This window comes from Ranitomeya imitator, chromosome 5 (assembly GCF_032444005.1).
Source record: "Ranitomeya imitator isolate aRanImi1 chromosome 5, aRanImi1.pri, whole genome shotgun sequence".
Lineage (NCBI taxonomy): Eukaryota > Metazoa > Chordata > Amphibia > Anura > Dendrobatidae > Ranitomeya > Ranitomeya imitator.
The window spans coordinates 517,626,385-517,639,021 of NC_091286.1; positions in this window are offsets into that span (position 1 = coordinate 517,626,385).

Below are 12,637 nucleotides of genomic sequence, written 5' to 3' on the forward strand. Positions count from 1 at the left end.
CCCCCCCGGGCGGCGTAGGTGGAAGCCGCCATGACAGGGGGTTTGGAGCAGGCGACAAGTGGTGGGGGCGTGTCGTTCGTTCCAGGGGGAGGGGTAGTGGTGGAGAAGGGGATGATGGGAGCGGGGGGTGGAGCGGTTCACTTCCCGCTCTACAGAATCTGGAGCAGGAGGGAGCATCCGTTCCTCCTGCAATGGCGGCCATAGAAAGAGTGCTTTCGCAGTTGCGGGCGGCGTCGCGGCCGCCCGGCTGGCTGGAGGCACAGGTAGCAGGGGTATTGAGCGGTTCCAGCGGTGGCGGCAGCAGCGGCGCTGATCCCTCAGCGGCTGGGCCTGGCGAGCGGCGGTCCAGGCGCGTGCGCCCCCCTCAGCGGCTATCCCCCGATGCTGCTCCGACTCCCCAGCGACGGCGCAGGAGCCCCTCTCGGGACCCTCCGGGCCGCGCGCCTGTGTGTAAGCGCCCCAGCAGGCCGCGGTCCGGTAGGAATCCACCTGCTGCGCTGGGGCCTGCGGCGGCAGTTGGGCCCTCTCCCTCATCCACTGGGGGGTCTGGTCCCACGCGCGCCAGAGCGGCTGCTGGACGTGGTATGGGCACGGCGGGCCGCGGCGGTTACGCCTGCCCCGGGCGGCCTGGTTCCGGCGGCGCCACGAGACAGCGGGGGAGCATCCTAGTTGCAAGCGGCGCCCCAGACTCGGCGGGGCTGCCAGACTCAGCCGGGGCACGCCATTCCCCCCATGCACCTGCGATCGGGCCCGCACCACTCTATGGGATGGCGGCAGGTGGCAGCGCTGTGGTCAGCGGGTCCGGGTCTGGGCCCGACGGATTCCTGGCGGCCTCCTGGAGTGACGGAGTCGGCTCGGTCCCCTCTGCTGGGGGCGGAGCAGCTGGATCGGTGAGGAGCGAGGTCCACGTCCGGGTGGACGCACAGACGGCTTCGCAGGCAAGAGACGGCGGGACGGCGACGACGTCTGCGGCTGGGGGGACTGCAGCTCCCTTGCAGCCTGGTGAGAACCATTCTATGTTTTGTTTGTCCCCGGCGTTGTCGACGCCGATTATGACTGCTGTTGATCGGGTTGGGGGGTGTGTGGAGCGCGGCGAGGGAGTCGCGGTGCGTGGGGATACGAGTCGGGAAGGAGTGGGTGAGTTGTTGTCGGGGGTGCGGGAGTTGTTGTCACGGTTGAACAGTGGTAGGGCAGGGCCGTCCCCTTTGTCAGCTTGGGTCGGATCGTCCGATTCAGGGTTAACGTTGTTGGGCAGCGGTTCAGGTGACCAGGGTAGGTCGGCCGAGCCGGTCTCGGTGTCAGTACAGACGGAGAAGGAGAAGGAAGGGGGTATTCGGCTGGATGATAAGGCACGTGGTGAGGTGTATGTGTGCTTTGAAGGGCCGTTGGGGGCGCATTTGAAGAAGGAAGTGCGCGAGAAGATTTGGAAAGATGAGTACGTGGAGATATTTTCACTGTTACCACTGGAGAAATTTAACTTGGACAAGAATAAAAAAGAGGATAGTAAGAAGGAGGATGAGGAGAAGCGGCGTTGGCGACTTATTCCTCAGACGTTTGTGAACTGGCTTCAGGCATTTGCGATTTTGGCAAGTGTTATTGGCGAAAAGGCTCCCGAGAATTGCTCAGCCTTGTTTTGTTATATGGATTCCATAGGGGAGGCGCATAGGGTTTATGGTGGTCAAGCATGGTCAAGGTATGATGAGCAGTTCCGGCAGCGGAAGGCGGTTCGTCCAGCGATCAGATGGGATCAGAAGGACATCGGTTTGTGGTTACGCGTAATGGCGCCGACGAAGTTTGGTCAATCCTTTCAAGGGGGGGCCGGAACTTCCGGCCAAGGCTTTGGACAGGGTTCCTCTGCGGGAGCCGGGGGTCAGGCGGGTCAATCCGGAAGTCAGAAGCATGGCGTGTGTTGGCAGTTCAACGAGGGCCAATGTAAGTTCGGGGCGACTTGCAAGTTCAAGCATTTGTGCTCGCACTGCAATGGTGCCTCCCACGGAGCCTCCAAATGTTTTAAGAAGAAAGGGAAGCCTGAGGGTAATCCCAAAGGGGGCGACTCCGGTGAGGTTGGACGCGATGGCCACCTATCTAAATAGGTATCCCGATAGGGAGGGGGCAGAGTTGCTCCGGGCTGGGTTTGATGTTGGTTTTTCTATACCGGCTCCGGGTTTTGCGATACCACCGACGCTGAAGAACCTGAAATCGGCCGGGTTGCACGCTTCGGTGGTGTCTGAAAAGTTGGGCAAAGAGGTGGCGTTGGGGAGGATGTCTGGTCCTTTTCTTACCCCCCCTTTGGAGGATTTGGTTGTGTCACCCCTGGGCGTTGTGCCCAAGAAAGAGCCGAATAAGTTCCAGCTCATTCAGCATTTGTCATACCCGAAGGGGAGGTCGGTTAACGATGGGATTGATCCGGAGCTTTGTTCGGCGGTTTATACTTCATTTGATGAAGCAGCCAGGTGGGTGCGCATTTGCGGCAAGGGAGCGTTGTTGGCCAAGACTGATATTGAGTCGGCCTTTCGTTTGTTGCCCGTTCATCCCGATAGCGTGAGGTTGTTAGGCTGTTATTGGGACGGTGCGTTCTACGTTGATCGATGTTTGCCGATGGGCTGTTCACTGTCGTGTGCTTATTTTGAGGCTTTCAGTTCCTTTCTGGAGTGGGCGGTGTGGGATGTGTCCGGTTTAGACTCAGTAATTCATTATTTGGATGACTTCTTGTGTATAGGCCCTGGGCAGTCTCAATGTTGTGAGGTCCTGTTAAGGACAGTTGTTTGGGTGGCGGAGCGCTTCGGGGTCCCGTTGGCACCGGGCAAGACGGAGGGCCCGTGTACGAGCTTGTCTTTTTTGGGCATTGTCATCGATTCTGAGAAGTGGGAGTTTAGGTTGCCGGTGGACAAGGTTTTGGGTTTGAGGGACGAGGTGGCGCGAGCTAGGCGTGTGAAATAATTGCCACTGCGTGAGGTGCAGTCGCTCTTGGGGAAGTTGAATTTTGCGTGTCGAATTATTCCCATGGGGAGAATTTTTTCACGTAGATTGGCCAGTGCTACGGCCGGGGTCACCGCCCTGCATCATTTTGTGCGTTTGTCAGCTGAGCACAAGGCTGACTTGGAGGTTTGGGACCGTTTTTTGTCCTGTTACAACGGGCGTTCATTGATGATGGAGGAGGCAGTGGGCAATGCTGATTTAGACTTGTTCACTGACGCTTCAGGCGGTATTGGTTTTGGGGCCTTTTTTGGGGGCCGTTGGTGTGCGGCCAGGTGGCCAGAAGCCTGGGTTGAAACAGGTTTGGTGCGGAACATTACGTTGTTGGAAATTTTTCCGATTTTGGTGGCGGTGCGGATCTGGGGCGACGAATTTCGGAACAAAAGGGTGCGCTTTAACTGTGATAATATGGCTGTGGTGTGCGCCATTAACAGTTTGACGACGGCGTCTCCCCCGGTGATCAGAGTGCTTCGGCAGTTGGTTTTGTCTTGTTTACACCTGAATGCTTATTTCACAGCTTCGCATGTGCCTGGTGTTAATAATTGTGTTGCCGATTCTTTGTCTCGTTTCCAGTGGGAGCGTTTCCGGTCGCTGGCGCCGGATGCCGAGCAGACAGGCCTGGAATGCCCGGCGGAACTTTGGAACGTGGTGTCCGGGCTGCAGAGCCTTTAATCCAAGCGTCTTTAGCCCCGAGTACGTGGTCGGTTTATCAGGCGGTATGGAACAGTTGGGAGAGTTGGCTGGCGACTTGTGGTGTCGGGAGTACGGGTTTTGATCAGGTGGGGGCATTGTTGCTGTGGTTGAGACATGGGGCGGATCAGGGATGGTCGGCAGCGAAGGTGGATAGGACGATTGCGGCTTTAGCTTTTGGTTTCAGGCTTCGGGGTTTTCAGGACGTGACAAAGTCCTTTCTGGTGAAGCAGGCTGCGAAGGGGCTGAGAAGATCAGGCAGCCGAGGAGATTGTAGGTGCCCGGTGTCCTTTGAAATGTTGGAGCGGTTGGGGGCACGTTTGAGTGACGTATGCTTTTCCAGTGTCGAGGTTGCGCTATTTCGCTTAGCTTTTTCCTTGGCCTTTTACGGAGCGTTGAGGATTGGGGAACTGGTGTCGCCCACTACGGTTCGTCAAGGGGGCCTGTGGGCGGTGGACGTTTTTGTTTCCGATGGGTCAATGCAGTTCTGGATTCGGAAGTCTAAGACAGATCAGATGGGGCGGGGTAAAAAGGTTGTTTTGGGCGCAGTTCCTGGTTCTGTTATGTGTCCTATTCGTTGCTGGCAGGTTTTTGTTAGGTTGCATCCGCGGGGTGATGGGCCTTTGTTGTGTCACGAGGATGGGTCTTTCCTGTCCAAATATCAGTTTGTAGCGGTTTTTCGGCAGTGTTTAAAGGCCATCGGGGTAGATGCGGCCAGGTTCGCCTCCCATTCTTTCAGGATTGGGGCTGCCACCGAGGCGGCACGAAACGGGTTGGCTCCGGAGGTGGTGCAAAGAATTGGGCGGTGGGAATCCGGCCGCTATTGGAGTTATGTGAGGCCTTGAACATCTGGGAACGGTTGATATTTTGCGTGTGTGGGCTTTTGTCTAAGTTGTTTATGTTTTTCAGGTCCATCCTCGTTGTTGGTGTGGATCGTCGGCCACTCATATGTGTACTGGGGCGCGAGACGGGCCGACGTCAGGCAGGATGGAAGACAGCTCGGGTTTTCCAGGGACGTGGCCGTCATCAGGTGGTTGGGGTTTCGGGGTTTAAGTTGGAACAGAGTCCTGGAGGAGGTACACAATGGCATTCGTCTGGATAGGCCTCCTGACATTTTGGTTCTGCACGTTGGGGGAAACGACCTGGGAATTCGTCCTTGTCGAGAGTTGATACGGGACATAAAACACGACATGCTCCGGCTATGGGTTTCGTTTCGGGAGATGTCGATCGTGTGGTCCGAGATTGTTCCTCGTACATCTTGGAGGCACGCCAGGTCGGTGGAGAAGATAAATAGAGCCCGGATTAAGGTGAACCGGGCCGTGTCGGGTTTTGTTGTGCGAAACGGAGGAATGGCCGTGCGCCATTTTGAGTTGGAGCGCGGTGGTGATCAATTTCTTTTGGGAGACGGGGTCCATCTAAACGCGGTAGGCATAGATTTGTGGGCTTTGGGGTTGCAGTCGGGAATTGAGCGGGCCATAGCGGTTAAGGTTGGTGGGGTTTCGGTTACTTGAGGGGGTCAAGTATCCTCATGGTGGCGGGGGGAGGGGTCCTTGGAGTTGGTGCTAAATTGGCCTGGACGGTCCGTCGGGATACGGACTCTCCAGTTGGTTTAAGTTTTGGTTGCGGGTCTGGTGATCTGGGGGAATCGTGGTAATGGTGGGCCAGATTCCTAAGTTGGAAGTGGACAATGGTAACCCTTCGGGGTATTTTGGTGCTCTCGAGCCTGTGGGGTAACGGCTGAGAGTAATCTACGGTTGGTCTCTTGTCCACTTGTTCATACTATGGGTGACACCAGATTTTAGCTTCAAGGACCCCTTCCCAGCTGTTTATGGTTATATGTTTTGTTTGTAATAATAAAGGCCGCTGTGGCCAATTATATCCAACTTGAGACTCATGTCGTTATTCGGAGGTTGGGAGGAAAAGGGGTCGGTGATCCCTTGGGAAGGCACTTAATAAGGGGGGTAGCCGACAATACCAATGTCAAGACAGGCTGGAGCGAGCCGCCCGCCCCTCCCCCCCCTGGGCGGCGTAGGTGGAAGCCGCCATGACAGGGGGTTTGGAGCAGGCGACAAGTGGTGGGGGCGTGTCGTTCGTTCCAGGGGGAGGGGTAGTGGTGGAGAAGGGGATGATGGGAGCGGGGGGTGGAGCGGTTCACTTCCCGCTCTACAGAATCTGGAGCAGTCCCGCCCGCCCTCCCCTTTTTTGTTGTGTTCACGGGTGGTTTGTCTTTATCTTTCGGGTCATAGTGGCTGTAGGCGGGGGGAGGGGTCCTTGGAGTTGGTGCTAAATTGGCCTGGGGGGTCCGTCGGGATACGGACTCTCCAGTTGGTTTAAGTTTTGGTTGCGGGTCTGGTGATCTGGGGGAATCGTGGTAATGGTGGGCCAGATTCCTAAGTTGGAAGTGGACAATGGTAACCCTTCGGGGTATTTTGGTGCTCTCGAGCCTGTGGGGTAACGGCTGAGAGTAATCTACGGTTGGTCTCTTGTCCACTTGTTCATACTATGGGTGACACCAGATTTTAGCTTCAAGGACCCCTTCCCAGCTGTTTATGGTTATATGTTTTGTTTGTAATAATAAAGGCCGCTGTGGCCAATTATATCCAACTTGAGACTCATGTCGTTATTCGGAGGTTGGGAGGAAAAGGGGTCGGTGATCCCTTGGGAAGGCACTTAATAAGGGGGGTAGTCGACAATACCAATGTCAAGAGTCTTTACAAACAGAGTGATCTATTTCTGTTTATGTTGATGATTACGGCTTACAGCCAATGAAAACCCAAAAGTCATTATCTCAGTAAATTAGAATACTTTATAACACCAGCTTGAAAAATTATTTTAAAATCCAAAATGTTAGCGTAGTGAAATGTATGTTCAGTAAATGCACTCAATACTTGGTTGGGGCTCCTTTCACATCAATTATTGCATCAATGTGACATGGCATGGAGTTGATCAGCCTGTGGCACTGCTGAGGTGTTATGGAAGCCCAAGTTGCTTTGATAGCAGCCTTTAGATTGTCTGCATTGTTGGGTCTGGTGTCTTTCATCTTCCTTTTGACAATACCCCATAGATTCTGTGTGGGGTTAAGGTCAGGCGAGTTTGTCGGCCAATCAAGCACAGTGATACTGTTGTTTTTAAACCAGGTATTGGTACTTTTGGCAGTGTGGACATGTGCCAAGTCCTGCTGGAGAATGAAATTTCTATCTCCAAAAAGCTTGTCGGCAGAGGGAAGCATGAGGTGATCTAAAATTTGCCTGGTAGACGGCTGCGCTGACTTTGGTCTTGATAAAAAATACAGTGGACCTACACCAGCAGATGACATGGCTCCCCAAACCATCACTGATTGTGGAAACTTCACACTAGACCTCAAGCAGCTTGGATTGTGGCCTCTCCACTCTTCCTCCAGACTCTGGAACCTTGATTTCCAAATGAAACGCAAAATTTACTTTCATCTGAAAACACCACCTTGGACCACTGAGCAACAGTCCAGTTCTTTTTCTCCTTGGCCCAGGTAAGACGCTTCTGGCATTGTCTATTGGTTATGAGTGGCTTGACACAAGGAATGTGACACTTGTAGCCCATGTCCTGGATACGTCTGTGTGTGGTGTCTCTTGAAGCAATGACTTCAGCAGCAGTCCATTTCTTGTGAATCTCCCCCAACTTTTTGAATGGCCTTTTCTTACGAATCCTTTCAAGGCTGCCGTTATCTCAATTGCTTGTGCATCTTTTTCTACCACACTTATTCCTTCCACTCAACTTTCCAGTAATATGCTTGGATACAGCACTCTGTGAACAGCCAGCTTCTTTAGCAATGACCTTTGTGGCTTACCCATACCTCCCAACTTTTGAAGATGGGAAAGAGGGACAAAGTTTGCGGCGCGCAACACGGCAAATTTTAGGCCACGCCTCTGACCACACCCATTCACTAGTCACACCCATATCCACGTCTCAACCACACCCATTTAGCACTGCTGATCACACTGTTCATAAAGAATAATTATAAACAAAAAAATATGGCCACACAGTGCTCCATACTGTATAATGGCCACAAAGTGCTCCATACTGTATAATTGCCGCACATAATGCTCCATACTGTATAATAACCGCACATGATGCTCCATACTGTATAATGACCGCACATGATGCTCCATACTGTGTAATGACCGCGCATGATGCTCCATACTGTATAATGACCGCACACGATGCTCCATACTGTATATTGGCTGCACATGATGCTCCATACTGTATAATTGCCACACATGATGCTCCATACTGTATAATGACTGCACATGATGCTCCATACTGTATAATGACTGCACATGATGCTCCATACTGTATAATAGCCGCACACGATGCTCTATACTGTATAATGACTGCACATGATGCTCCATACTGTATATCGGCTGCACATGATGCTCCATACTGTATAATGACCGCACATGATGCTCCATACTGTATAATAGCCGCACACGATGCTCCATACTGTATATTGGCTGCACATGATGCTCCATACTGTATAATGACCGCACATGATGCTCCATACTGTATAATAACTGCACATGATGCTCCATACTGTATAATGGCCGCACATGATGCTCCATACTGTATAATGACTGCACATGATGCTCCATACTGTATAATAGCCGCACACGATGCTCCATACTGTATAATGACCGCACATGATGCTCCATACTGTGTAATGACCGCACATGATGCTCCATACTGTATAATGACTGCACATGATGCTCCATACTGTATAATGGCTGCACATGATGCTCCATACTGTATAATGACTGCACATGATGCTCCATACTGTATAATGACCGCACATGATGCTCCATACTGTATAATGACCGCACATGATGCTCAATACTGTATAATGACCGCACATGATGCTCCATACTGTATGACTGCACATGATGCTCCATACTGTATAATAGCCGCACACGATGCTCCATACTGTATAATGACCGCACATGATGCTCCATACTGTATAATGACCGCACATGATGCTCCATACTGTGTAATGACCGCACATCATGCTCCATACTGTATAATGACCGCACACGATGCTCCATACTGTATATTGGCTGCACATGATGCTCCATACTGTATAATTGCCGCACATAATGCTCCATACTGTATAATGACCGCACATGATGCTCCATACTGTATAATGACTGCACATGATGCTCCATACTGTATAATGACCGCACATGATGCCCCATACTGTATAATTGCCGCACATAATGCTCCACACTGTATAATGACCGCACATGATGCTCCATACTGTATAATGACCGCACATGATGCTCCATACTGTATAATGACCGCACATGATGCTCCATACTGTGTAATGACCGCACATGATTCTCCATACTGTATAATGAGCGCACACGATGCTCCATACTGTATATTGGCTGCACATGATGCTCCATACTGTATAATTGCCGCACATAATGCTCCATACTGTATAATGACCGCACATGATGCTCCATACTGTATAATGACTGCACATGATGCTCCATACTGTATAATAGCCGCACACGATGCTCTATACTGTATAATGACCGCACATGATGCTCCATACTGTATATCGGCTGCACATGATGCTCCATACTGTATAATGACCGCACATGATGCTCCATACTGTATAATGGCCGCACATGATGCTCCATACTGTATATCGGCTGCACATGATGCTCCATACTGTATAATGACCGCACATGATGCTCCATACTGTATAATGGCCGCACATGATGCTCCATACTGTATAATGACCGCACATGATGCTCCATACTGTATATCGGCTGCACATGATGCTCCATACTGTATAATGACCGCACATGATGCTCCATACTGTATAATGGCCACACATGATGCTCCATACTGTATAATGGCCACACATGATGCTCCATACTGTATAATGGCCGCACATGATGCTCCATACTGTATATTGGCCGCACATGATGCTCCATACTGTATAATGGCCACACATGATGCTCCATACTGTATAATGACCGCACATGATGCTCCATACTGTATAATGACCGCACATGATGCTCCATACTGTATAATGACCGCACATGATGCTCCATACTGTATATTGGCCGCACATGATACTTTGTACCGTATAATGGCCACACATAGCTACTCCTACACACGCGGCTGCGCTTCGTACACTTTGCACACACGGCTCCACTCCATACATTTCATACACACACGGCTCTGCTCCATACATCTCGTACACACATGGCACTACTCCGTACACCTTGTACACACACGGCTCCGCTCTATACACATTGCACACACTCCGTATACTTTGAGCACGCATGGCTCTGCTCTGTACACCTCATACACACGTGGCTCTGCACTGTACACCTCGTACACACGTGGCTCTGCTCCATACACCTTTCACACTCTGCTCTGATCCGCACACCTCTTACACACACGACTCCGCTCCGTACACCTTTCACACGCTGCTCCGCTCCGTACACCTCATACACACGCGGCTGTGCTCCGTACAGCTCGTACACACGGCTCCGTACACCTCTTACACACACGACTCCGCTCCGTACACCTTTCACATGCTGCTCCGCTCCGTACATCTCGTACACACCCGGCTCAGCTCCGTACACCTCGTAAACACGCGGCTGTGCTCCGTACACCTCGTACACACGCGGCTGTGCTCCGTACACCTCGTACACACGGCTCCGTACACCTCTTACACACGACTCCGCTCCGTACATCTTTCACATGCTGCTCCGCTCTGTACATCTCGTACACACCCAGCTCAGCTCCGTACACCTCGTAAACACGCGGCTGTGCTCCGTACACCTCGTACACACGCGGCTGTGCTCCGTACACCTCGTACACACGGCTCCGTACACCTCTTACACACGATTCAGCTCCGTACACCTTTCACATGCTGCTCCGCTCCGTACACACGTGGCTGTGCTCCGTACACCTCGTACACATGCGGCTGTGCTCCGTACACCTCGTACACACGCGGCTGTGCTCCGTACACCTCGTACACACAGCTCCGTACACCTCTTACACACGATTCAGCTCCGTACACCTTTCACATGCTGCTCCGCTCCGTACACACGTGGCTGTGCTCCGTACACCTCGTACACATGCGGCTGTGCTCCGTACACCTCGTACACACGGCTCCGTACACCTCTTACACACGATTCAGCTCCGTACACCTTTCACATGCTGCTCCGCTCCGTACACACGTGGCTGTGCTCCGTACACCTCGTACACACGCGGCTGTGCTCTGTACACCTCGTACACATGGCTCCGTATACCTCTTACACACAACTCCGCTCCGTACACCTTTCACATGCTGCTCCGCACACCTCGTACACTCGCGGCTGTGCTCCGTACACCTCGTACACATGGCTTCGTACACCTTTCACAGTACGAGGTGCACCGAGCGGAGCCGCGTGTGTGTGTCTGTGTACGAAGTGTACTGAGCGGAGCCTCAGCCGCGTGTGTGCACCGAGCGGAGCTGCAGCTTGAAATTAGCACATGATGATACAGTGACTGACTGTCATAGGGGCTTAGCCCTTTTATGCCTGGGGAAATAAAGCAGCCACATTGATTAGTGTTGTCACTCTCTCCCAGGGAGCTGCTCCTCCTCCACAATGCACTGGACGGAGGAGTCATCTCTGTGACATCCACTAGTCACTGATCTGCATCTGTCCCATTAGCTAGCCTCCAGTCCACTCATGGTCTGCTGCTTACATTGCCGCCGGCACCCAGGCTGTGTCCGGCTGTGTTATGTACACACCTCAGGTGTCCCCTCTCTGAACTGTGAGGCACACTGGAAGACTCAGGAACACACCGACGGGGAAGGGGTGTGGCCTAACAAAAGGGGGCGTGTGACAGCAGCTTCAACTGTTCTGTCTGCGGGAAGCTCTGCGTCCCGGGCAGAACAGCCGGGGCAAGCATCAAATCCGGGGCAGTCCCGCACAATGAGGGACGATTGGGAGGTATGGCTTACGCTCCGTGTGGAGTGTGTCAATGACTGCCTTCTTGACATCTGTCAAGACAGCAGGCTTCCCCATGATTGTGGAGCCTACTGAAATAGACTAAACGACCTTTTTAAAAGCTTAGGAAGCCTTTGGAGGTGTTTTTTGTTACTGAGATGACTTTTGGGTTTTCATTGGCTGTAAGCCATAATCATCAACATTAACAGAAATAAACACTTTGAATGGATTTAGAAATTACATACACCATTCTTATCATATCTAGGAGATGTTCTTAATCATGTAGTTTATATCTGGAAATCTGGTGACAGATAAGGGTTAACCAGATCAAGAATTAAAGGGTTGTTTAACTATTATATTGTCTCGATTCACATCGTGACTGTCACCCCTCTGTTACGAATCGGGGTGACTTTAGGCCAACAGAGGGCTATCACATGTGCAGGGGGGCTTATCTTAGTTATCCCTCCTCTGCTACACTGTGATGAAAACACACACAAGGCTATTGACCTCTTAGTTTACCGCAGGGGCTTATTTTAGTTATCCCACTGCTCTGCAATATAACACGAACTGCAGGGATTTATGTATATCCCGCTTTACAGTTCCGCTTGAAAACTTGCAGCTCTCTGGCGCCCCCCTTACCCTCAGGTCAGATTAGGTACTGCACCTAGGGTAATTAGTCGCCAGAAAGGCTGCCTGCCAAGTACTGGCTATTGGGCATGCTGCAGCGAGGCGATATAACTACTCCCACTCAGGCAGGAACAATAATTATCAATGCCGCCGTCACTACAATGACTCCCAAAGGCACAGAACAAGGTATGCTGCCACCAGCTTCGATTAAACGGGTCCGAAGCCAACCCAAAACAGTAGCGTAGTTCCCTTCAGAAGACTTAGGGTACGTTTTAGAGCAGGAAGAATAAAAACTAGTAATTTAAATATTTTACTCTGAAAGATTAAGACAGTGTTTATCAAAATATTACAAGGAT